This window comes from Euleptes europaea, chromosome 5 (assembly GCF_029931775.1).
Source record: "Euleptes europaea isolate rEulEur1 chromosome 5, rEulEur1.hap1, whole genome shotgun sequence".
Classification (NCBI taxonomy): Eukaryota; Metazoa; Chordata; class Lepidosauria; order Squamata; family Sphaerodactylidae; genus Euleptes; species Euleptes europaea.
The window spans coordinates 100,752,164-100,779,476 of NC_079316.1; the positions used below are offsets into that span (position 1 = coordinate 100,752,164).

Here is a 27,313-nt window from a genome sequence, read left to right on the forward strand (position 1 = left end):
CTGAAAGTTTGGGACCTCCACCCCAAAAAGTGCCCCCCCGGAGCCGCAGAAAGGCTCGAATACGTTTTTAATGGCTTTATTCGAATTTTTCCCCGAACTCGAAACTTGGCGCCGAATTCCACGAATCCGAATCGGGGGTGTTCGGACTTCAGCATTTCCTGAATTAAAACAGGCCGAATTTTGCCGAATCTGAATTTTACCGAATTTTTTTTTTCAACAGCCCTACTGCCACCATACTGGCTCAGAATTCCAGAATCCAGACTTCAGTTCTTTGAAGCCTGTGCAGTGGGGATTCATGGTAGAAGCGGCCATCATTTGATATCCATAACAGCAATAAAGGATCACTCGAGCACTACCATTGGGCCACTGCCCACATAGCACAACAGCTTGGACTTAAAGAAAACTGGGCTGAGAGAGGCCAAAATAATCCCACTGAGATGGACAAAAGGCCCAGTCTTGCATTTTCAGTGAGATGTATTGATGCTCAGCTGACACTGTTTCTCTCATGCTGTCATCCTGTGATAGCCAGCGTGGTATAGTGGTTAAAAGTGGTGGTTTGGAGCGGTGGACCCTGATCTGGAGAACCGGGTTTGATTCCCCACTCCTACACATGAGCGGTAGAGACTAATCTGGTGAAATGCTTTTATTTCCCTGCTCATACGCATGAAGCCAGCTGGGTGACCTTGGGCTAGCCACACTCTCTCAGCCCCACCTACCTCACAGGGTGTCTGTGGAGGGGAGGGGAAGGGAAGGTGATTGTAAGCCATTTTGATTCTTCCTTAAGTGGTGGTGAAAGTTTTTATATAAAAAAACAACTTCTTCTTCTTCAACACTACTTCCTGTTTTGGGTGGTTTTCTATACTTGCTGCAAAGCCACTATTTGCAGTGTTGTTTCAATGCTATAGTCGCTGCCATTTCCTTTTTGCCTTTACAACTCTGGTTTATTTGCCAGCACCACCTCGGCATTGTAACAGCTGGGTCACCTTGCATAACTTAGTTAATATCACCATAGATGGTAGAAAGTGCCATCGAATCACAGCCCACTTATGGTGGACCCATAGGATTTTCTTCCTTGGTGATCTCCCACCCAAGTACTAACCAGGGCAGACCCTGCTTAGCTTCCAAGATCTAACTAGCCTATCTATGCTGGTCAGGGCTATATTACCATACTACATCTGATATTATCACAGATGCTCATAGTCAAAGACACTTAGATCGCTACATCCAATCAAATCAAACAATTGTCCGGTCTAAGTTACAATGAACTCATATAGATCCTGCATGTACTGTACATGCGTACACATGTTTGTAAAAAACAACCAACTTGCATTTACTTTACAAATGAAACCAGGGACCAGTACTTGGATAAATGTGGGGTTTGAATTACATGTTCAAATGTACATGCATGGAATGTAATGTGAAAATTATTCAACATACTGATAAAGAAAAATAAAACGCACACTATACATGGATTGTACATGTGTTCACTGTAACTTGTGAACAGAGCTACCAATATGGCAAATGCAGTTAAGAGATGCAAAAGGAGAAGAAATTGTGTCAAGAACAGACAGAATGTAACGTGAAAATTATTCAACACACTGATAAAGAAAAATAAAACACACACTATACATGGATTGTACATGTGTTCACTGTAACTTGTGAACAGGGCTACCAATATGGCAAATGCAGTTAAGAGATGCAAAAGGAGAAGAAATAGTGTTAAGAACAGACAGAAGGCAGAGGAACAAAAATAGATCACACAGTTCTCAAACAACATGGATACTTAGGCAGTTGAGTACTTTTTCAGTTATTTGTTTGGATGCATAGCATGTGCTACTTTTGAGATGAATATCAAATTTTGAGAACAGCTGGCATAGTCTTATTTTATGTCAAAAACATTATCACCTAATAGCCGGGCATGCTTATCCAGACATGAGTGGTGATAAAGGAATATGTAGAGCCCACAAGAATGCAAGGTGCTTCACTGCCCCCCCCCAAATAGTACTGAACCCTTCTAGAACCTTAAGGTTCTCTGAAAAGAGGCAATCAGCAGCTTCATGAACCCAGAGAAGTCTTGTGATGATTTGCTCAGCATGAAACAGCACTACTGAAAATGGTACAGTGGATACTAGCCTACAGTGCAATCCTATGCAGAGTGACTCCAAACTAAGTCCATTGACCTCAGTGGGCTTAAACTGGAGTAACTCTGCATGGGATTGCAGTGTTAACCACTGTGGAATATCAGTGACTAAAAGTGCTCCAGCAGTATGTGTTGGATCCCACAGAGGATTTTTGCTGACACAGAGTGGGTTGATTTTTTATAGATTTCCCTCCTCTGATCTCACTCCCCCATTCATAGGGGCCCCCTGACCCTCTGCCAGATCAGCATGTGCACCAGCCCACAAATATCCCTTTTCTGGTCTTGTCAGCAGAGTTGGATACATCACTTGGAATATTTGGCTATAATTACATAATTCTGCTTCAACATGCTATCCTCCAGTTTATACACTTGGACTGGATTTAAATACAAAGAACCATTACTTTTAGTGTGATGATTTTTGAACATTAAAGAGTGTGGCTTTAATGATTCTTCTGTGTTCCTCTGTTTTCAGGATCCATTTGTCTCAACTTTTTTTGTCAACAGAAATTTCTTAAGCCACTAGAATTGCATATAAGTATACACAGTACCGTATTTTGTGCTTTAAAAACCAGCCCGACTTGTGTTTCGATTTTCAGCTATTGTCCTTTTCTTCTTGTACGTTAAGCCATTACTTTTAATATTGCTAGTTTCCCAAACCTTGAATGTCAATTGGAAACATATGAATGAAAAAGTCATTTTCAAAAGAAAGACAAATATTCAATAGCAAAAAGATTGCATCTTCTCTGGAACATTCAACAATATCACTTGAGACGAAGTACGGACCAAATTCTGTTCACGGTAAGGGTGGTGTAAAAGGGGTCATTTTGCACAGCAACAATGGATTTACATGGGCTGGGGCTGGCAGCAGTTTTTTTGTTTCTTTAAAAAGCTTTCTTTTTTAGTCCATCATAGTTTAGTTAGATGAAAATAGTAGGAATTCTGTACTCAAGATATGTCTCTCAAAACACTTTACAAATTGACACATCAGATAACAGAATTGAAGGAGCTATTTAAGAGTAATTCAAACACACTTATAAGCATAAAGAGAGCAAACTGCATAGTTCTGACGGGCCTCGACAAGGTTTGCTGCCAATGGCCCAAGTATTCTTGTTCTAGAAAGTCAGCCAAGCAAAAGAATGGGGGATATCCTTGAGATATGCAAAGACATAGTTCAAGCATCCTCAGGCTGAAGCATGGCAGGCTATCACAGCCCACAAGGAGAGAGGACACAGCATACTGCAAAGTGGTCATTTAAATTAAAGTCTGGAACAAAAAGTAGAGTGAATACACACACGTACACATACATATATTGATGCTATAGTTACAAATAGCATCCATGTGGGAACAAATGATATTGCCCGGTGCAGCCCAAAACGTACTTTTTAATGCAGTTCTGGGAGCACGGGTAGTGTTTTTGTCTGTTCTTCCTGTTGAAGGCCATGGCTTAGGAAGGGAAAGAAGAATACTACAAATAAATGACTGCATACGTAGATGGTGTTGTCAGGAAGGGTTTGGGGTTTTGGACCATGGCTTAAAGCTCTTCTATCAGGAGATGGTTTGCAAACCTGATAAGGAGGGCTTAAACTAAAACCTATGGGGGAGCGAGACAAAAACTCAAAGCCTAGTATGATGCCAAGACTGCTGTGGTTAGACCTCACTTAGAATATTGTGTACAGTTTTTGGCACTGCAATTTAAGAAGGATGTAGACAAGCTGGAATGTGTCCAGAGGAGGGCAACGAAGATGGTGAGGGGTCTGGAGACCAAGTCCTATGAGGAAAAGTTGGAGAAGAGATGACTGAGAGATGATATGATAACCATCTTCAAGTACCTGAAGGGCTGTCATATAGAGAATGATGTGGAGTTGTTTTTTGTTGCCCCAGAAGGTTGGACCAAAACCAACGGGTTGAAATTGAATCAAAAGAGTTTCCTTCTAGGCATTAGGAAGAACTTTCTGATAGTTACAGTGGTTCCTCCATGGAAAAGGCTTCCTCTGGAGTTGGTGGGCTCTCCTTCTTTGAAGGTTTTTAAGTAGAGGCTATATAGCCATCTGACAACAATGCTGATTCTGTGAACTTAGGCAGATCATGGGAGGGAGGGCAGGAAGGGTTGTGCCAGTGCTTGGCTCTCGTGGCCCCTTCTTACATTCCCAGGGTAATGCTGATTGCCACTTTGGGATCAGAAGCAATTTTCCTCCAGACCAGATTGGCCAGGGATCCTGGAGGGTTTTTTGTCATCTTCTGGGCATGGAGTAGGGGTCACTGGGGGTGTGAGGGGAGGTAGTTGTGAATTTCCTGCATTGTGCAGAGGGTTGGACTAGATGACCCAGGTGGTCCCTTCAAACTCTATATTCATGTTTGATTTTATCCACATTTTTATAGCTTTGAGCTGTAAATTGGTAAATCTTTATATTTTCTATAAAGCTAAAAGTGGGTAGGTTGAACACTCGCAAATATTCAACCATGTCCCTAGACTAAGATGACCAGCCAAGGGCCAGCCACCCCCTGGGAGGACTGGGGGGGGGGCAGGACTGTGGAAATCAGCATCATGCAATCCTCTAAAAATCCCCCAAACCTCTATGGTTTTTACTATAGATATTTGGGGATTTCATAGAATGTCATGCGATGCCGCCCTCCATTTTGCTTCCACTGTTGCACTGAGCAGCAGCAGGACCTCGGTGGCCCGGGGGTGGGAGTGGGCTGGCCCACCATAGCAGGTAACATGGTAACTGTACCCTAGGTAGACAAGGTTCCAACAAAACACATAACAGTGGTCAGAAACTGAAGACAATATTGATCAGATGTTCAGAAGGGGAAGCAAGAGGTGGGGCTTGGGCCCCCTCCTTCTTTCCTTCCGGTGACCATCTATCACCAGTTATCTGAGCACACACATGTACAGCTGGATCAGGAGGTTCAATCCCTTGGATCCAACCTCTTATTTAGGGGAAGGCTCACTGCCCCAGAGGAAAGCACTATTGCTAGCTGAAGTGATCTGTGGGAATAACTCAGGATGTTTTTAAAAAATCAGAATGAAACCCCATTTCTAAACCAAGTTTGTAAACTTCAGAAAGCAACAAGATCATCTCATTTCTACAGGCTTCTCCCCCCACCCTTATTCCACCATCCTAGCTATAGTTTGCAACATACAAAGTGTACTCCTAACAATTGGTTGCTAATGCAGTCTATGATGTTGAGAGGAAACCCAAGCGTTAAAGGCTCATGGCACCAGCTGAGAAGCGGACATTCCCCCCCCAAAAAAAATAAAAACATATTTCAGCAAACATCTGCTTCCCTGAAAACTGAATGTCAAGTTGATACTTTCCAATTATAACTCCTCTACTCCTTGGCTTAGTGTTAGAATATTAAAAACATCATTAGTTTGTGGGGAAGACAGGCATTGTCCCCTTTCAGCCCAAATTAAATATGGTTCTATGCATGCGAGGAAATGAAAAACATCAATTAAAAAAACACAAAAAACAAAAACGAACAGCTACAACAGAGGCCTACAGTAGCATTTGAAAGACCAAAGCAGGAATTATTTACAGATTAATCTCGGCAGCAGCCTGAACACCACCAGCGGGATTCGTTTCTTGTGCAACATGACTGAAGAGCCTCTCCTCCTTTGTAATCTCCTAATGAAGAATTGCCTTTTAAGCCTACATTAAAAATGACACTGATGAAGATTTAAGGCTGATTCCTGCTAATCTATTTTCAACCAATAAATCACAGAACCTCCAAACATCTGGGAGGCACTCATTCTTTTGTTCAATTTACAAACAATAAATTAGGAGTTTCCATCTTGTTGCAGGGGTGTACATCAGTAATTGTCTGGAAGAATCATTACCAGCAGAATATGGTGTCCCTCAAAGTCATTTCATAGGTACAACATGGTCTTGGTGCTGTTTTTCCTACTTGTTTACTTGGGTTACCTAACCCAGCATTGGGACTTAGGTAACTGTACATAATTAGATAGTCACACGTGTCCTGAATGTAAACATGCTTACTTGGAAGTCAACAGGGTAGAGGATGGTCAAGAGACATCAGTAGGTTAGACACAGGTCAGTGTGAATATGGCCCACTTTCCAATGTTTCCAAACAGCTTAACTGTGACGAAGAGAACCTTTGTTCTGCTTCCTCAGTCAATGTTTCCAAATACCATATTTTTCGCTCCATAGGACGCACCTGCCCATAAGACGCACCTAGTTTTTAGAGGAGGAAAACAAGAAAAAATCTAGTTTTCCTCCTCTAAAAACTTGTCTTATGGAGCGAATGCGGCTGGGGCGTGCGCGCCCCGACGGCAGCTGGGAGGCGGGCGGGGCAGCCCCGAGCCGGCTGGGCGCGTCCTGGGAAGGGGGGCGGAGCAGTTTAACCTCCCCCTCCCCGCCCAACAGCTGAGCCTCGGGACCGGGAAGCGCGCGGGGGGGGGGGGTGAGTGTGCGGAGGTTAAACTGCTCTGCGCTGCCTGCCCAGGCAGCGCAGAGTAGTTTAAACCCCCACCGTCCCCTTCCCGGGAGTCCCGGGAAGGGGGACGGTGGGTCTTTAAACTGCTCTGCACTGCCTGCCTAGGCAGCGCAGAGCAGTTTAACCTCCCCCCCCGTGCTTTAAAGCCTCCCAGCTGGCTGTCGGGGCAGGCGGGTGGGGCGCACAGAGCCGGCTGGGCGCGTGCGCATCTGGACGGCGCGAGCCGGCGTTTCCCGCCCCGACGGCCAGCTGGGAGGCGGGCGGGGAGCACAGAGCTGGCTGGGCGCGTGCGCATCCGGACGGCACAAGCCGGCGTTCCCCACTCGGGGAACGCCGGCATGCACCGTCCCGACGCGCACGCGCCCAGACGGCATTCGCTCCATAAGACGCACGACATTTCCCCTCACTTTTGAGGAGGAAAAAAGTGCGTCTCATGGAGCGAAAAATACGGTAGCTTAACTGTGATGAAGAGAACCTTTGTTCTGCTTCCTCTCAGTCATACTAAGGGAGCTGCTAAACCCAGCTTAAAGATCCCCTTAACAATGTTAAGGGATCTGTGATTAAGTGGTGAGGTGTCACTTCAAACCTGGAAGGAACATCAACATGTGATAGAGCGAAACCAAGAATAAAGTTTCTGAAGAGTACTAATATCTGGGTGGGGAAATTAGCAGCCCTCTAACTGGCAAAATAACAGGAAGTATTAAACAGGAATACTCAATACAAGATGCCCATCCAAGAAGCCAGTCACTCTAGGAATACAAATATCATGCCACTAATTCCACTCAAGAGGGGAGACAGGAGGTCAAAGAGACCAAGCAAGAAGAAAGGCAAGCAAGCTATTGATATCACTTGAAGGTCCAAGTGGTGTGTAAGTGCCAAGGCATGGGTTCAAACACATGGGAAGAAAATAATCCAGAAAAGCTGGAAGCCAAATCAGCATGATATTGCAGAAGACAGCGAGTTCAGCAGCTATACAAATATATAGCTGGTTTGGACCTAGTCAACAGTGCACTTTGGGAGAAAATTCTATCTCTGGCTGTATAAGAGCAGCAGAGCTCAGATTTTTTGGAAAGAGGGAAGGGATGCAAGTGGGAACTGAGGAATGTAACCTGACTGGAAAAGGGGGAGGGTACTGGATCCTGATAAAAGTTCTAAATGAGGTAAAAGAAAATGAGTGTTTTTCAAGGAGACTTCACTTGTTCAGGAAAGTGGGGCTTTGCCCCCACATCAAATACATCTTCAGTAATTTCAAAAGAGGTTTTCCTAGGCTGTATTTATTGTACAGCAAATTGAACCACCAACCATTTCAGTAAATGATATCAATTAATTGACAGAATTGCCATTGACAGACACGATATTTCAACAAGTCTGGCCTGCTTACAAAAAAATTACCTGCAGTGGTTGCTAGAGTTATTTTTTTAAAAGATTGCATCTCTAAATCCATTTTCATCTAAGCACAAAGGAGTACATCTCTTCACTCGTAATCAAGTTGAAAACGTTGACTGGACGCCATTCTAGGTGGATGCATGAAGGGTTTGTAGTTCATCCACTCTTGGCCTCATTCAGGCTTCCCTAAAGATGCCAGATGGCTTGAAAGCCTCTTCATCCACAAAATGAATTTAATCTCAGCCGGTGCTCTACAGAAGGTCTCCAATGACACATTCAACCAACGGACGCTTCACTCAGTCAAGAAAGACCACCCCAGCTTATTCATTCCTCAAATCTCAAGCATGTCGTGGAGCCTTCACGGAGGTAGGAAATAAATGATTCCCCCACCCAGAACTGGGAAGAGATACTTGGCATGTCAGAACTGGGACAGAAACTATCACCTCATTTCACACACAGCCCCAAAGAGCTGTCAGGAAGTAATTACTGTTGGTCAATACCTTCCTGTTTCTGTCTGGCAGTATTTATCTGAAACCCTTTGTTGGTAGTAAGTAATGGTTGTGCTAGAGACCTTTTTACGCTATTTGTTAGCTGTTGCAAAACGAACATTTGTCTGCTACAGAAATAAGGGAAGTGGTTCACCAAAAGAGGTACTTGGGAACAAGTTCTAAGGAGAGGGGTTTGGGCAGGATTCGCTGTCCTTCATCTTGAGTCTTTTTCCCATTAATAAAACACTTAAGGCGCAGATAAGGATCTGCTTCAGGTCACCACAACTTGTATGATAATGGGATATATTGGCTGCAAAGGGAGTGGAAAAACAGAGGAGAGTGGAATAATAGAGAGTGGTATCAGAGTCACAGATTGGAAGGGACCACCAGGGTCATCTAGTCCAACCCCTCCCCAATGCAGGAAATTCACATCTACCTCCCCCGCACACCCCCAGTGACCCCTACTCCATGTGCAGAAGATGGCCAAGATGCCCTCCCTCTCGTGATCTGCCTACGGTCATAGAATCAGTATTGCTGACAGATGGCCATCTAGCCTCTGCTTTAAAACCTCCAGGGAAGAAGAGCCCACCACCTCCCGAGGAAGCCTGTTCCACTTAAGAACCACTCTAACTCTTAGAAAGTTCTTCCTTTCTGCACAATGGGGAATAATTGGCATGTGGATACAGGCCCAGAATCTTTTTGAGGTATGTACCTGGATATGCAATTAGATGCTTATTCGTTATTACAGAAGCACTAGGTACTGAATATATATTTTAGGTGCCAGGTTAAAATTCATCTTTTTTTTTTCTAAGCTTTTAATCAGGGAATTTACCTTATCAGCTTTTTAACAGCCTGCTTCCATTTTATGGCTATTTCATGCTGGTTGTGTTTTAATTGTAAGCCGCTTCAAGTAGGACTCTGAACAGGTGGCATAGAAATGTTTGAAATAAAATAAATGACATAGAAGTAAATTATGCCTTGAAGCATGCATCATGCACACATCTGCACAAAGTTCACAGAATTCTGCCATGGGTCACTGGAAGGATGCTGATTAGACCACCTGATGTAGCCAAACTATGGGACAAGTACAGCATAGAAAGTGGTCACATTTGTCCAGCCCCACCCTGGATGAGTTTGGTTATCTGCATCAAGTGAAGAGCAAGGCAGTTCCTACCATACATCAGCTGCAGACATCTGGTAAAATGCCCAGCAAAGTTGTCATCTGTCGGGGCTCATAACTAAGCCAATGCATGTAGAGGTTGTAAATGCGCTATTTTCCCTTCCTCCTTTGCTACTTCTATTTGTCCTGCATCTTGTATAGCCTGCAGATTTGAGAGGCTTCGCAAAACATAACTTATGGCAGTGTTTGCCAAAGCCCATTTGACTCAAGTTTAGGAAAGATTACATTTTTATCTTGTCAAGATCCTGTTTACATTGTCCTATATAAATCTGAGGGAGCACCAAAACACACACACACACACACACAAACTAGAAATCACAAGACAGGAACAAATTGGCTCTGGGAACATCAAGGTTCGGTACATAAAGTGAAGAAAATCAGATTGAGGAACCATATAACGAGGTCTCCAGCTAGAGAGGAGGAAGGCTACAAGATTCTATGGGGCATTGCAATTGTGATAAGAATGGACAACTAGCTGGATAACACATTTAGGGAAACCGTTCATTTTCAGCTTTGACATGAAGTGACAGCAATTTAATCCCCTTGCATTCAGCCTGTTCCGCTATCAATTTTGGCCAGTACCTGAACCATATTTTTAGAGCAAAAAATGCAAACCCCCTGCCTTCCCAGGACATGGTTTTATTAACTGGGTATAGTGAGGTGTAGTGCTTACAGAATCAGTCCAGGCGTGCAGAGTCCTGAGCCATGAAGCTCCTGCCAGGTGAGCTCAGCCATACCTAGGGTTGTCAACCTCCAGGTACTAGCTGAAGATCTCCTGCTATTACAACTGATCTCTAGCCGATAGAGATCAGCTCACCTGGAGAAAATGGCCACTTTGGCAATTGGACTCTATGGCATTTAAGTCCCTTCCCTCCCCAAACCCTGCCCTCCTCAGGCTCTGCCCCCAAAACCTCCCACCAGTGGCAAAGAGGGACCTAGCAACCCTAGCCATACCCTCCTACCTTAACATAGTTTACAAGGTGGTTGTGGGGATAAAGGCAGGGGGCACGCACAACATGGTGAGACCCTTGAAAGAAGCCTGGAGCAACAGGATTGTATTTAGACCATCATATATTCCCATTTGCTAAGAGACACGTACTGGAAAAACTATAGTTGAGCCCAGTAGCACATTAGAAACCAACAAGATTTGCAGGGTATAAACTTTTGGAGGTCAGATAATGATGAAGGGAGCTTTGATTCTGAAAAGCTTATTCCTCAAAAATCTTGTTGGTCTAGAGGACTCAAATCTAGTTGTTCTACTCAAAAACGTGTTGATCTCTACAGCGCTGAGGACTCAAACCTGGTTGTCCTACTGCACAGCAACGAGGCTACCCTCTGAAACTCTCTTGCTGGAAGAAGAAATTGATTTGGAATACAAATATACACACTGCTAATGCAACGCAATTGCAGCTATCATCAAAGCAAAAGAAGCAAGCAGCCAGGTACCCTCCTTCACGCCTGAGGCCTGTACAAATGATAAAAAGTGCCTTTATTCAGAGATGTTCTGTCACCCAGCTGGTTCAGTTTACAAGTCGGCTGCAAGACACGATTGGCACAACTGAACAGTTGACAAGTGGCTTGTCTATATTTGACAGGTTTCTTGATAGACCAAAACAGCTCATTGTACTTCTAAGTCTTCTCCTACTTCTTCTTTCCAACAGCTTCCCCTGCTCACCATATATAGATATAGATATAGATATAGATATAGATATATAGATATATAGATATATATAGATATAGATATATAGATATATAGATATAGATATCTCTCGACAGCGTTTGTTAACAAGGAAGGCTGGCAAATCATGAATACTTTGGACATGCACATTCTCCCAGTGCTTTGTGACAGCTGAGCTGTTTGTCCCCTTGCCAAAACTTTTTTTTTTTGCCCCAAGGGATGGGGGATATTAACTTCCAAAATAGGTGAACCTCTACGGCTCAGAAAGCCTTGGTTGGTTTCATTTCACATCCCCATGCTCCCAGCTGTGTCCCTCCAAACTAATACACTAACAGTGCCATCCTAAGTAGAGTTAAACCCTTGGGAGTCAACAGGAGTTTATGGATTTAGAAGGGTGTAACTCTGCTCATCACTGCTCTATCAGTATATTAGTTTGGACTACTGCAACTCTTGAAAGTGGCCCAGATTTCCTTAGTCCCAGAGGTACACACCTTCAGGATGGATAGGGTAGGGTAGGGGGTGGGGAACTGAAAATAGGAATAAGAGGTGAGGGAGGAATGCTGAAGGTGTAAAAGCAGCACATACAACCTAACTTGGCTGCTTCTAAGACACATTCCCTAACGGCCGGGGATACAGGAATCAAACATGCAAGATTAGCAGGGTACCTAGTTGCCATGCTGAACGCTGCCACTGTGCTGATACAAAACTGCTTCCCAGCAAACCTTCAAGGTAATCAAACCTACCCAAAAAAGGGTATTTCAAATACGGTCGGTTTAAATGCAAGTCATGATTTTTACAAATTCCTGAGCATCTCTGCTTTCATTTGGTCTTTAAAAAATAAAAACTGACCCAACACCTTCAGAACGGGGAAGAATGACAACAATTGCCGGGATTTCAGAAGCTTCGTTGAAGGGGGGACAATGGCTGGTGGGGGTCACAGGAAATAGTGGTGGGAAATGGAGTCAGAAGGGAAACTGGTGCATTTTTGAAGGGACACACAGTGTAAAAACCATGTGCCCCTGGTGCTAAGCGCATCTGAATGTGCACATAGGCCTCTTTCATGCACAGTCTTCCGTACATTCTCTTTAATGGAGGGAGATCTGCTTGTACAAGAATGTCCATGTAGAACTATTTCCTCCCAGGAAGTGTTTTCCCATCAGTTTCAAGATGAGAACTCTGCGGACATTAGAGTTCTCATGTGCACATGCATTACTAGATTGTGAGGAAGTGCTGATTACAAGAACGCATGTTCACACGCTGTGGTGGTGGAAAGTGCCGCCAAGTCACAGCTGATTTATGGCGACCCTGTAGGGTTTTCAAGGCACGAGACATTTGGAGGTGGTTTGCCATCGCCTGCATCCGTGTGGGCTGAGAGAGTCCAGAGGGAACTGTGACTGGCCCGAGGTCACCCAGCAGGCTTCATGTGAAGGAGCAGGGAATCAAACCCGGTTCTCCAGATTAGAGTCTGCCACTCTTAACAACTACACCAGGCTGGCTCTACACCACACTGGCTACCCACTGTGCATCAATGTAAACCAGAGAGCAATAAAATAATTTAACCAACTAATTTTCCATAAAGAACAAACATTGTCGAGAACACACCCAAAAATCCGCGAAAAATTAATTTAATCAGCCTAAAAGATGATGCCATTATGTCACACTAATCACTGTTGGGAGAAAAAATATGTTTGAGGAGTCTAAAGAAGTCTACTTTCCAAGATATACACAGAGCTGATCAATAGCCCGAGGTGACCTTATGCTAGATTCATATATATCTGGGAGAATGATTTAAAACAACAATTAACAAAAAAGATAGAAGATATACGGGCACATAGGTGCAGCTATTCAATACACGCAGAAGGTTTTTTAAAAAACAACAACACAAAATTAATTATAGACCACATTAGATTCTGCGCAAATTACCCAGAGCCCATTTGTAATTACCCATTTGTAATTCTAAATGCAAAGGAATCTTTACAGTTATTAAAGAAGTTACCCTTTGAGTTAAAAGTTTTTGTTATTTTATAGCATAAAAGCCTATCCTTAAACTAATTACATAATTCACCCAAGTGATTTTTTCTTGTCTGGTTGTGGTTTTTTTTTTTTTTACTTTAGTATATACTCCAGTGACATGTCGAAAACGTGCAAGGATACAGACTTAACAGCTGCAGTGATTGATGTAATGTTAAGACATTTTTGCACACATGAAGCTGCCTCCTACTGAGTCAGACTCTTGGTCTACCAAGGTCAATATTGTCTCCTCAGACTGGCAGTGGCTCTGCAGGGCCTCAGGTGGGAGGCTTTTCCCATCACCTACTACCAGTTCCTGTTAACTGGAGATGTCAGGGACTGAACCTGGGATCTTCTGCATGCCAAAAAATGTTCTACCATTGGGCCAAGGCCCCGCGCCTCCTTTTAAAAGACATACCAAGACTGGAAGGAAATGATCTACAATGAAAAAGTGGGAAAGCGACACAAGATGGGCCTTAACCTGCTCATCCTCCCACTGCAAACATGCCACATGTATTCTCACCTGAGTTTCTTTAAATATACATCTCTACATACATAACTAATAGGCCACACACATACACAGATGCACACACACTATATCTGAACATAAGACTGGGAATACCTGCATCGTGCAAACCCAGAAGTCATTGTGTTAGGGGAGACATTCTAGACCAGATGCAGATATCGGAGTCAAGACCAGATGCACCCTGCTGCTACATAAACTCATTACAACCATATACTCAAAGGACGAGGAAAACGAGAGAAGAAACACACCTGAGTAGGGCCAGCATGGTGCAGTGGTTAAGAACGGTGGTTTGGAGCAGTGGACTCTGATGTGGAGAACAGGGTTTGATTCCCCACTCCTCCATATGAGTGGCAGAGGCTAATCTGGTGAACTGGATTTGTTTCCCCGCTCCGACACATGAAGCCAGCTGGGTGACTTTGGGCTAGTCACACTCTCTCAGCCCCACCTACCTCACAGGGTGTCTGTTGTGGGGGGGAGGTGAGTGTAAGCCGGTTTGATTCTCCCTTAAATGGTAGAGCAAGTTGGCATATAAAAACCAACTCTTCTTCTTCTAGGGCTGCCAGGTCTCCCAAAGACCTCCTGCTGGAAACTCCTGACCCCAGCTTGGTAGGGCAGCAGGAGAGAAATGTGAAGAAAACTACATTTGCTCCAATAGCACATCATCAGTTCCAGCATGAACTTGGAAGTGCCATCATTACAATGGGGCGATGCTCTAGGATTGTATAGAAACTCTACAGTAAAACCGCAGTGTTGCAGTGGGATCACAGAGTGGCACCCCCAATGCCATGGCGCTACTCCTAGGTTCACATGAGCAGTGATGTCACTCCATTGGAGCTTTAGTGATGTGCATTTCCCTGCCCCCTTCAGTGATGTGCATTTCCTTGCCCTCCCCCTGGCCTCCCACTGGTTGCCAGTGCTGAGTTGGGAACTGTACCTGAGCAGCCTAGACCTAGGCTGGCAAGGGTTAAGTGAGGCCTACGTATCACTTGTTGAATGTTCAAACCCTCCCTGGGTGGCCCACATATACCAAAGGCAGAGGCTCAGGTTTGGGGGAAGGTTAGGGAAGACTCAGGGATGAAGGCAAGCATCTCTAATTCTTTCACGCAGTGCTCGACCACCCCAGTTTACATCCTTGATCACCCACATCCAGACTATAAGGGAACAGTGTATATAGAGATGCATATCTATAGTACAGGTAAATAGAGAAATATACATATTCTTCAATGACATCTCAAACAACCACTAAACAACGCTGGCCACCAAAAGATGTTTTCAGAGATAAAGTTCCTCTGGGCACAGATATTACAACCCAGAGAAGCTTAAGCGGCAGACATTTCCCCCCGAAAAAATGATGCTTAGGTGCAAAGTAATTCATAATGGGAAATCAACCCCCCGCCCTTACTAACATAAAAATACATACAAGGCCAGACACTCAAGAGATGTATGACTGCTGTTACTAACTTGCTAAAGACTCTAGTGGAATGCTAAATTGACTTTCAGTTTTAAAAAACAAAACCTACATTGTATTCCCATCCCAATTCATAACAGGAGAGTTTCACTTACAGTTTCCCTTGCTGCCTCATTCACCCTAAAGGGGAGACTCAAGAATGCCACAGATCCTTAGTGCAATGCCTACCCACAGTGGATTTTATTCTAAATGGTAAGTAGATCAGGGTGACCATCTCAATCTTGCCCAGGCCTAGAGAGGGCAGGGAAGAGGCTCTGCATTCACCTTAGGTCGTTTATGCATGAGAGTTTTACCTGAGGTTCGTTGCTCACTGGACCCACACTTTCCTGTTGGGAATCTCTGCACCAGCAAATCAAGTGCTCGCCCCTTTAAATGCTGCTTTGTAATTGGCTTACTTGTAGTGCTTACTGTGAGAGAAAATACCCCCCAAAAAAACCCAATTGCCACATACAAAAGCATTTTAAGAACAACAACAGGGGTCACTGGGGACGTAGGGGGGAGGTAGATGTGAGCTGCATTGTGCAGGGGGTTGGACTAGATGACCCTGGTGGTCCTTTCCAACTCTATGATTCTAATTGCTGATAGCAACGGGGAGGCAGTGCAGGGTTTATGAATGACTTGGCTTGGAATGCCGAAATAGCCTAATATTAACTGGAGCTCGCTTACCCATATTTAAGAAACTAGCAAAGCTAGTGTGGGAACAATGCATTAAAAACCCTTGCTGTGTCTGCCTTTGTTTCCGTGCTCCGCTTTAGACTCTTGGTGAACCTGACTCTTCTGGACTTTTGGATTTGCCCTCTCCTGCTTGACACCTTGGACTCTGCCTTATCTGCGTTTGACCTTGGACTGTACCCTCTGACCACACTTTCTGTCGCTTGCCAAAGCTAGCTGCCTGACTCCGGACATAGTGTGTGGGAGTCCCCTTGGTTCTGAGGATAAGGTAGAGGAAGCCATGCCTTTGATGCCGGTAGGGCCAGTACCTAAGGAAGGAAGGACTGAAGGAAGGCGCTTTCCACCACCATCACCACCCAACCATGTGTCAGCTTAGGTGGGAAGAGCCAGCCTGAGCCAGGGGGAGGGGGAGGGCTCCCAGCACTATAGAAAGTGCAAGAAGGAAAATATTTTCAGCTCAGTACCTCCCCAGAAGGCCTGCAAAGTCCCATATGGGACTGCTCAGAAGCCACAACGATGAAACTGCCTGCTCAAGATGGGATTGTGCTTTCTTGAGAATCAGTAATTACTGTAACCTTTCCTTTTATCCCTTAGAAGCTCCTTGATCAATTGATCTTGAGCAGCATATATCTAGTGTTGGAGGGATATAAGGACTGAAACAAATCTTGCCAGTAATGCTTTTAATCAAACTGGGTTGGCTGTGCCATGATTTGTACCTACTACTGGCCTGTGTTTTACATGGGAACGCCTTTGAAAGTGGCTCAGTAGCAACAGCAGTGCAAAATAGGGCAAGCTAGAGGCGGGGTGACGGCTGTCAGTCCTTTACCACCTGCACTGGCTGCCAGAAAGTTTCTGCAGTTTATTAGGTATAACACCCTACGCAAACTGGAGCTTGTATACTGGAGGGAACTTCCTCATCCATTAGGAGCTCCTGCTCCCCATGAAGACCTTCAGGTGAGGTCCTGCTGTGGATCTCAGCCAATTACAGCATTATTATGTACAAACCCTGACCTGATCCGCTAAATTCCAGAAATGCCTATAGGCAAGCATGGACTAATTTAAGCAAACAGATAAAATTAATGAGTCTCTTCTGTCCCCCTCACAGTTAGTTACTTATCTTATTAGAGCATAAGTAATGTAGTTGTATTTTTCTTCGTTGTATAACTTATGCACAAAGAGGTTGATCTACATAAACTTTCACCTGCCGCTATAAATTAGAGAGCTGATGCTAAAATTTTGCCTAAAGATAAATTTGGAGAAGTTGGGGGTTTTCCTCAGGAAACTGACAGAAGCCCAAAAGAGACTTCTGATAACGCTGGCAAAATTTCTCAGGGCTGGGGGTGTCTTCCGCATCCTCAGCCCTGTTCTTCATTTGCAAGTGTTTTAATTTGAAAATTATATAACAACTAAGAATATATATAATTTTTTTCTTTAATATGCTCACATATTTTGGTACTTTTCCATTACAGCATCAGAGGGATTACTTCCCACCCCCCTTTGTGTTGCATTAAAAAACATCTTTTAAAGCTTGAGGTTTCTGTTCAAAATACCTCTTAATGTTCTTTTTTTTTAAAGATCACATTGTTTTGCAATCAGGCTATTAATGGGTTGGATCCAGCCAGCTTTCCCACTCAGTCATGCCCTGTTCCCCTCCATACTACAGCCCCCATCACAGATGGCATTTGTACACGCAGGACCCATGATTCTCAGCAGAGACCTTCTGATGGCTAAATAGGACCCTCTTCCTTTTTCAGCAGGAAACCTTCATAGTCTGATAGTTAAGAGATAGTTAAAAGCCAAGGGCTGGCAGCTGTGCAGATAGGCAAATCCACACCAGAAGGCAAGGCAGAGCTATAATGTGGTTGTTGTTGCTGTTAAATTCCATTCATATACTGTCCTCCCACCACAAAGTGGGGCTCAGAGCAGCCAACGACAATTAATAAAATACCTTTCAGTTTACACCAAAGATACAATAAATGCAATAATTTTAAAACACAGAAAATAAATACAATAAAATACCTGGCAGCCACCCATCACAGTCGAGAGAAAGGGGGGTGGGAAGGCAAAAGAGGCAATACCGGCAGTGACGGCACTGGTGGCCAGCCAGTCCCAGATTATGAACATAACACATAATGTAGCACTGTGCAAGCTGGGGGGCAGGGATCATGCTGCCTGGTGCTTGAAGTCTCCCTCCCCATCTCGGAGCTCCCTCCCCTCCCCCTCAAGCCTCACAAAGTCAGCAAAACCAACAGTTTATCCAGCCATTGTTGGTTGGTGGACTCCTCTTGGCTTGGTAGGTCACAGGTCAATAAAATCCTAGACCGGGGGCAATATAGTTCTTTAATGAAAAACACAATGTGAAATATTCCACAGATAGAATACTGCTATTGTGCCCATAATTAAATATTTACATCACATCTCACTTCAGAATGTGATTTCGCACAACGCAAAAAGTCTGCCAAGGTGCACAACAGAGGCATTTGCACCAGGGGGCACCAGGGGGGCCTCTGTCAGTCTGGAATGAATGAATTGCTTGTGAATGTCAGACTGAAAGAGAACAGAGTAAGTTGAGCCTATACTCTAGCCTACCTCCCATCTTGTATTTGAATTACAGATGTGGAAAATGCACAGAACACCTACAAAATAATTTAAGCTTCACTTGTGAATTTATAAGCACTAAGAATCTTGACTATAAAACTGAAATATTGTATAATTCAGGCACAGAATGGAATGAGCGCCAAAAGGAAAAGAAGATGAGTCCCAAGAGAGGAACTAGCTAACCCAGTCTGGCTACAATTGCTGCCAGAGTTTCTGGATAAATGAACTCTAATGTGACCTCTCCATCAGCCCTCTTGCCAATAAATAACAGGAGGGAATGCACAACAAACCACCATTTTGACATAGTTCACTTGCACAAGTGTGCCATTCAAATCAGCAAAGAATTACAACAGCTCTCTGCAGGTTAAGGTTACAAATATAGGACTCCCCCCCAACCTAAAGGAAGTAACATGGGCAACTCTTCTTGGAGGGAGTAGCCACAGAGAATGGGTGTGAAATAAAACAAAAGTCCCATGGTACCTTAAATATTAATAATGTTTGTTCCTGGAGGAGGAGGAGGAGGAGGAGGAGAGTTGGTTTTTATATGCCGACTTTCTCAAACCGGCTCACAATCACTTTCCCTTCCCCACAACAGACACCCTGTGAGGTAGGTAGGTTTGAGAGAGCTCTAAGAGATTTGTGACTAGCCCAAGGTCACCCAGCTGGCTTCATGTGGAGGAGTGAGGAAACCAACCCAGTTCACCAGATTAGCCTCCGCCACTCATGTGGAGGAGTGGGGAATCAAACCCGGTTCTCCAGATTAGAGTCCACCGCTCCAAACCACCGCTGTTAACCACTATAGCATGCTGAACTTTTGGGAGTCAAAGATCACTTCAGATGCTGTGAAGAAGAAATCATATTCTACACTTTATAGGAAAAATCACAAAAGGGGAGAGGGGAGAGTTGGGGCAGACAGAGGCTTGTGTGAATGCTGTCATCAGTCTTCCAGATGTGATTCTTTGTGTAAGAGATGGGAAGTGATTAGGCTGTTACACATGGCGGACGATAGGGGAAGTCAGAGATTCCAGCTTCTCTCTCTCTTTCTCATGCAGTGCAAAAAGTGTGATAAAGTAGGATATACAACAACTAGTCGTGGAAGAAGTAATCTGAACCATGAGAAAACTAACAGGCATTAGGAAAGGGTTATAGTACGATACAACAGGTTAAGAAAAGCCAATGAAAGATTCTAAATGGGTGCTGCCATCATGGAAAACAGGGAAAGCAGGGTTGCGTTTACCAGTGACTCTTGTTCATCATGGGACTGTGCAAGCCCAGGCCAGCTGCAGAGAAGACAAATGAGATTTCCAGAAGATTCGAAGTATTCAGAGTGTTCCTCCTCCCCTCTGTCTCATGCGGACGTTTCCCGCCCAAAAGGGCACATGACAGAGGTAGGGAGAGCGCTCCTTCCTCAGACCTCCCTTTGCCAATGTGGAGTGCCGCCGGCCCTCTTGAGCAAAAACAGCCCACAGCAGGAAAAGGAGGGAGGGATATGTGCTTCTTGACTCCAAGGTGGAGAATCTCGATGCCCTTTTTCAAAGGCGGTTCAGAGGCAGCATTCAGAGTCAATCGTCAGTCAATTCCATTGGTGGGGCAGATGGAGCTGAGACAATGGATGGAATACGTGCCTGCTTTTCCAGTATGGCCTGCCTTTTTTCCAATATAAGTGGCTGAGCTCCCAAGGCCTTTCCCCATAATGCGACCTTTAACCTAGCGGCCCTCTCATGGCATGCTTCAGGAGTGAAGAGATGACAAGACTCACACAAGGCCACATTATGCGCTTCCCCCAGGCAGAACAGACAAGTGTCATGCTCATCGTTTTGGGCCATCTTGGTCCCACGCTCTTTGCACTTTTTAAAAAGTGTCATTGAAAATCCAATGAATTTACTTTCTGAAAAAAATGATCCTGAAGTGAAGACAGGGAAAGCTTCAAAAGAAGTCCTCTCTCCATGGTGGCCACTAGAGATCTGAGTGAAGAGCACTCTCCCTGCCTCTGTCACATGCCCATTTGGGCGGGAAACAGTGTGACATGGAGTGGAGGGGGAATGTTTTGAATCTTCTGGAAAATTTGTTAGTCCTCTCTATGACTGTGTGTGTGTGTTAAGTGCCATCAAGTCGCTGCAGACTCATGGCGACCCTATGAATGAAAGTCCTCCAAAATGTCCTATCTTTGACAGACTTGCTCAGATCTTGCAAATTGAAGGCAGTGGCTTCCTTTATTGAGTCAATCCATCTCTTGTTGGGTCTTCCTCTTTTAATGCTGCCCTCAACTTTTCCTATCATGACGGTCTTTTCCAGTGACTCTTGTCGTCTCATGACGTGACCAAAATACGACAGCCTCAGTTTAGTCATTTTAGCTTCTAAGGTCAGTTCAGGCTTGATTTGTTTTTTTGGCAGTCCACGGAATCCGTAACACTCTCCTCCAACATCATATTTCAAAGGAATCTATTATCTTCCTATCAGCTTTCTTCACTGTCCAGCTTTCACACCCATACGTAGTAATAGGGAATATGACTGGCCTGCACCATATGGGACTGCACAGAAGCCATGAAGATGAACTATGAATTGCTCAAGTGGAGGTGTGAAGACCACTAGAAGAGATGTCTCAAGGAAATAAGGGCAGGAAGAACTTTAAAAGTAAGGCCAAGTAGTTTATGCTGGGTGCAGAAGAGGACAGGAAGACAGTGTTGGGATTTACCAAGAAAGGGTCACACATGGTTTGAATTGTGGAAGAAGAGATTTGGGCAGCAGAATTTTGACTTAATTTGGCTTTCCTGGTCCTTCCCAAAGACAAACAACAGTGATAACTAATGAAAGGGGAGCCCGTGGGTCGCCACTGTATCCAGAAGGGGCCATTTTGCTGAAGCAATGACCCAATTCCAATAAACCAACAGACAGTCTCATTTGCAAATCAATATCAATGAGCAGAGAGAGGAATGGTGGATGTCGGTGCATGCAAGAATAGCTCAGTAGCCCATTGATTTATTTGCTCACCCGCAACCACTGACAAGGCTCATACCTTCAGCAACGTGGTAAGCAGATGGGATGTTAAGTGTTCACTTTTCATTATAAATCTCGGTGCAGAAGCTTCGGTGGCTCCAGAAGATTTGTTTAGTTCTGCCTTGACAAATTTTTGGTCAAGGTGAACAAAATTGGCTGTTGTTTCATCTACCAGCAGAACACCTTTTGCGTAATAACATTCTCATAGGCCCATTTCCTCCCTGTCAAGATTGATATACATGCTCTTATTTAATTCTAATTTTAGATGGTAAGAACACTAACGTATCTCATTAAATGCTCATACAATAGGATCTGAATCTATATTCCCCACCCCCGCTCCTCGCAGGAATTCAATTAATGCAAACTTTACCTCCACGGTACTGAGCAAGGAAAAAAGGCATAAATTTACCTTGTTATGAAAAGATAACTTTCATTTATCAAAACACTGTAAAGGTTGCATCCAGAATTAGCTTCCCTCACCAAATGCCATGCTAACAAGGAAGGGGAAGAGGTCCCTCTAGGAAGTAATATCAGTGAGTTTGTTACTTTAGCACCCGAGTTGGTGATTCAGCCTATGCGTGCCACAGTGTTCCTATTAGTTGCTCTACAGCTTTAGGGAGTCAATGGTCCCCTTGCAAAACCCCATCTGGAAGTGCCCAGTCAGAGATTATGGGCCTTGCATCTGGAACATCATGGCCTGAGGCTGAAACCTAGTCTAGTGTACTACACACGATTATGTTTGCTGAGGCCTCAGAGACCACATCATGCACAAAACAACATGGAGACTGCAACATCATCTCATGACTGAGAGTATGAAGTCTCTGGATAGGCTTAGACTTGGGGAAGGGGGTTTCAAGAGCATTTCTTTTGCACACATAAGATCCCAGTTCAATCTTCAGCATCTCCAGCTAAAAGGATCAGGTGGTAGGTGATGTGAAAGACCTCTACCAGAGACCTTGGAGAGCCACTGCCAGTATGAGTAGACAATATTGACCTTGATGGACCAATGGTCTCATTCAATATTAGACAGCTTCATGTGTAAGTATGAAGAGCCTAACCTGCAGGGGCATAATGGGACATTCAAAGATCCCTGAAGCAAACTGGACCACGTGTCCCTCAAGGCATGGGGAACACCCCAGGATATGCCAAAATGGTGGTGATGACTATGGGGGTATGCTCCCCACCTGTTTCCGTAGTCGTCAAAGTGGCAAAGGCCACTTTGCTCAGCTTGTTCCTGGCTACAAGTAGCCCACCAAGGCAGCAACACTATTCAGGAATCCTGAGTTCTTGGACTGACTCTGACTCACTCCTTGAACAGCCCTTGTCTGTATTGGTATCTTGGACTCTACCTGATGGATTGCTTCCCAGACTACGCTTTGAGCATCTGGCCCTCGCTCTCTGCCTGAAGCATGACATTTGGCTTGGTTCGCAATCCAAAAGTCTTTGTGGTATGGAGATGGAGGTTCTGGCAGACCACCACCAGCATGGCCACCAATCACTTCCTCCTACTAATACATCATTTCTCCCCCATTTACTCAGCATCATTCCCCTCCTCTTGCAACAGCAGATCAGCTAGCAAAAACAGAAAATTAATAATTAAATTTAAATATGACATTAATGCACAAGGCACTCAGTAAAACTGTCTGGATTTTCTTCAGAAAGATCCACCACCGCACACTGAGTTCAAAGCATGCCAGCAGAATGCTCTTATGTAACCTAAGAAAATCTGCATAAAAGATTTTCATGTTGTACTTTCAATGAAAAATGTATTTTTTGTGTTGGGAATCCCCCGATGCTCTCTAGCTATAATAAGAGCATAAGAGTTTTTATCTTGTCTCTCACAGAAGCTAGTTACAAAGGCTTTAGAAAATCCATGCAACAGTTGAAGGCATATATAACAACTGGGTAAAAATACGATTCCTAGGCCATATATCGAGGTTGTAAGGGAATAGTTCTTTCTCTGGTAAATGCTAAAAGGTAAGTGGTATAGAAATCATACAATTCTTGTGCTTATACAATGATCATCTAATAAAAGGTAAAGGTAGTCCCCCTGTGCAAGCACCTGGTCATTCCTGTCCCATGGGGTGACGTCAAATCCCGACGTTTACTAGGCAGAGTATGTTTACGGGGTGGTTTGCACTTGCCTTCCCCAGTCATCTACATTTTACCCCCAGCAAGCTGGGTGCTCATTTTATCGACCTCGGCAGGCTGGAAGGCTGAGTCGACCTTGAGCCCGCTACCTGAAACCAATTTCCGTCTGGATCAAACTCAGGTCATGAGCAGAGCTTTTGACTGCAGTACTTACTGCAACTTACCACTCTGCACCAAGGGGCTCTGATAATCTAATAGCACTATTGAAAACCAGTATGGCTCGGTAGTTAGAGTTTTGGACTAGGACTAGGGAGCAAGGGTGTGCCCCCACACACACCTGATAAAATTCTGATTCAGGTCTAATGTTACTGAAATTCTTGGGGGAAACTGGATATTCTCAAACTCCCATATCAGGAATATCCAGATTCCTGAAAACATTTGGGTCCATTAGACTCAAATCTGAATTTTACCCCCTTCCATTTCCCCTCACCTTTTCCAAAAAAGTTGAGGTGGCCGCCAACGAGTTTCACATGGAGGTCGGAGGTGGCAGAGAGCAACGCAGAGCTGCCTCCGAGCACCATGTGGAGAGCAGAGGTGGCGGCCAGCAGCGCAGAGCTGCCCACCGGGCCCAGCAAGGCCGAGTCCGGCCTGCAGCTCTGCATGGCCGCTGCCTCCAAGCCCCACATGGAGCACAGAGGCGGCGACGGAGTTCTGCCCCAGCCTGGCCACCAGGTAAGTGGAGGGGGGAGCTGAGGGAGGGAGAGGGGAGGGAGGGGAAGGGGAGGGAGGAGTCTTTTTAAAAAATTTAAATGGCAGCGGGGCTGAAACGGCCTGAAAAATGCTGGAAAATTCAGCATTATTCGGGATCTGCTTTTCGGCTCTGTTTAAATGCTGCCATTTTTTGGGGAGAACTCCCCCCCCCCGAAATATGCTGATAAGGTATTTTTCAGGGTTTTTTGTTTGTTTGTTTGGCTTTGCCGAACACCCACACACACACTAGGGAGTCTCATGTTCAAATCCCCGCTCATCCATGTAACTCACTAAGTGACCTTCAACCAATTGCTAGCTCTTCTTAACTCACCTCACAGGGTTGTTGTGAGCTATAATGGGGGCAACCAAGTGCCAAACTCACAACTCTTGGATAAGATGAAGAAATAATCAAAACCGAACACACCTCCAGCCAACTGCTGACAATGCCCCCAAAGGCAACTTTTTCCAGACGTCTGATGCCAGATTGCTGCCAGAGATTCCCAGTGAGATTCCCAGCATGCTTACACCCTTCTAAACCCACAGAAGGCACAGAAAGATACACCTTTGCTAAGAATAGCACTGTCAATGCTTGTAGATTTTGATTCCCAAAGTGGAAAGAGTATAATCATCACAAATAGGTGTATGCCCCAACAGACTTCCAGATAGTTTTCTGGTAAATCCTTGGGGGGGTGGTAAGAAAAAGCTGTGTCTTGTGCAATTAACAATGCAATCCAATGCCTAAAAAACACCACATGAGATTCAAGGGGGAAGGGCATTGCAAAGGTGAGGTACTACCACTGAAAAGGCTCTGTGTCTAGCTGCCCCCCATGCCTTACCTCTTTGTTAGGACATAGATTGGACCAAAAATCATACAGCAAGCTGATAAAGCTCTCAGTGGTGGTGTCTGGCAAGTCAGTTTCTCTCAGCTTCAACCCTCCTTGTGCAAAACTGAGACAATACATACTGTCCTATAAATGGCACTCTGTAACTGCTAAGCACCATTATTGCTTTTTTATTTCCTACAAGAACTTCAGGAATGTCAATAGGCTGATGCACTGCCTAGAAAGTTTTTTGGTGGTTTTTTTTTTATTTTTTTAGCTCACTTAAAAAGAAAATATTGCTAGGAAAATATGTAGATATTTTTTAATGGATTTAGAGAGTCTTTTCCAGAAGAAAACTGGAACTGGAGGTCGAGAAGCTGCTGGCCAGCCTTATGAATCATGCAGTCCAACGAGTCCTCACTTTTGGCAAGTGTTTAAGGCTATTTTTATAGCTGCAGCTCCGCCAACAGACTTCCACAAATTACTGTGCGAGGCAGTGATAAAAAGTCTCAGCGTAAGACCCCTACAGATTTAATGGCTACAGCCCAGGCCCAGTATTCGCTTTTGTCTACCGCTCTGCTCTCTCGCTCTCTCTGAGTCTAATACAAAACCTCCTAAAAGTGGCTGCTCAGACTCTGCATAGAATGGTATATGTGCTTATTTTTGTATGATACTTCTCCAACCAAGAGTTTATATATGCCCTACTAGGAGAAATCCTGACTTGTTTAACATTGAACAAGAAGCATGCGTACTTTGAACAAGAAGTATTCTAACTTAATAGGCATGTTTGTTACATCACATTTACACAGCCATTTCTCTATCGTGATATGACATACAAGCCGGTGATACTAAGGGAGTCACTGGGGGAAGGCCTTGGCCTCTACGCCCTCAGGGCAGGTGGTTGGCCAGTCTGTGAAACAATCTTTCGGACTGGATGGACCACAGGTCTGAGCCTGCAGGGCTCCTCTTATGTCCTTATGAGTCAGTTTCTCAGAATGGGTTCACCATGCTCAACTAAGGCAAGCTCAGAAAAAGCAGCACATGACAACAGGGAAGCAAAGTGTCTCCTCTTGCTTTCCATACCAACCGTGATTTCCTTTATTGGAAATCACGGTTGGTATGGAAAGCAAGAGGATATATCTTGGTGATGGCTTCTTGATGATGGCTGCCAACTTGGAAGGCTTTAAGAGGAGAGTGGACATGTTCATGGAGGAGAGGGCTATCCATGGCTACTAGTCAAAATGAATGCATGATGCATTCCTATTCTCTCCAGTATCAGAGGAGCATGCCTATTATATTAGGTTCTGTGGAACACAGGCAGGATAATGGAGCTGCAGTCGTCTTGTTTGTGGGCTTCCTAGAGGCACCTGGTTGGCCACAGTGTGAACAGACTGCTGGACTTGATGGGCCTTGGTCTGATCCAGCATGGCTCCTCTTACGTTCTTATGTTCTTACATTCCGGTATTGTTAATACAGACAAAGGTTGCAGGCTCACCAGCCTGGCTCAAAGGAAAACCCAAAAATAAAAGCCTGTCATATTGCAGGTGTCGCAGGACTTTGTTTTTGGGTTTTGCTTTACACCAGTGCAGCTATCAGCAGCTGACAAATCAAGTGACAACTAGCCCTAGTTTGGGAAAGCAATCTGTTTACAGCAGCAGGTTTTGCAGCCTTAAAAATGCCAGCCAAGAGTGATAGCGGTGACACTCATGACTGACTCCATTTTTTTTTACAAAGCAACCCATGATTATAGAACAAACACCCTACTGGTTTATACAGCGCACAGTTCAAACAACAAACATGCATGGAGTTTTATTAGTTCCTGAACTTCCACAGCTGCTTCAGAAGACGCAGCTTCTATGAGTCAGGAGTAAAATGACTATAAAGTCTGGATGAAAAGAACGTGGAAATCTGCAAGAGATTTCATATGAACCAAAATAACTCTGAAAGAGAATTACAACTAACGTGAAATTTGTTGTGTCTTCACAAATTTTTGGCTGCATAAAAAGTCAGAGGAATTATATAGATTAAAAAAACAACACAACTCAGTAAA

At 44.4% G+C, this 27,313-nt stretch overlaps 1 protein-coding gene across 3 annotated transcripts in view; it reads right to left on the reverse strand.

Annotated features, from left to right (window-relative positions):
- The window catches only part of GRID1 (glutamate ionotropic receptor delta type subunit 1), a 989,717-nt gene that overhangs the window by 378,194 nt on the left and 584,210 nt on the right, over nucleotides 1-27,313 (reverse strand). The gene's annotated exons all lie outside the window — the stretch shown is intronic.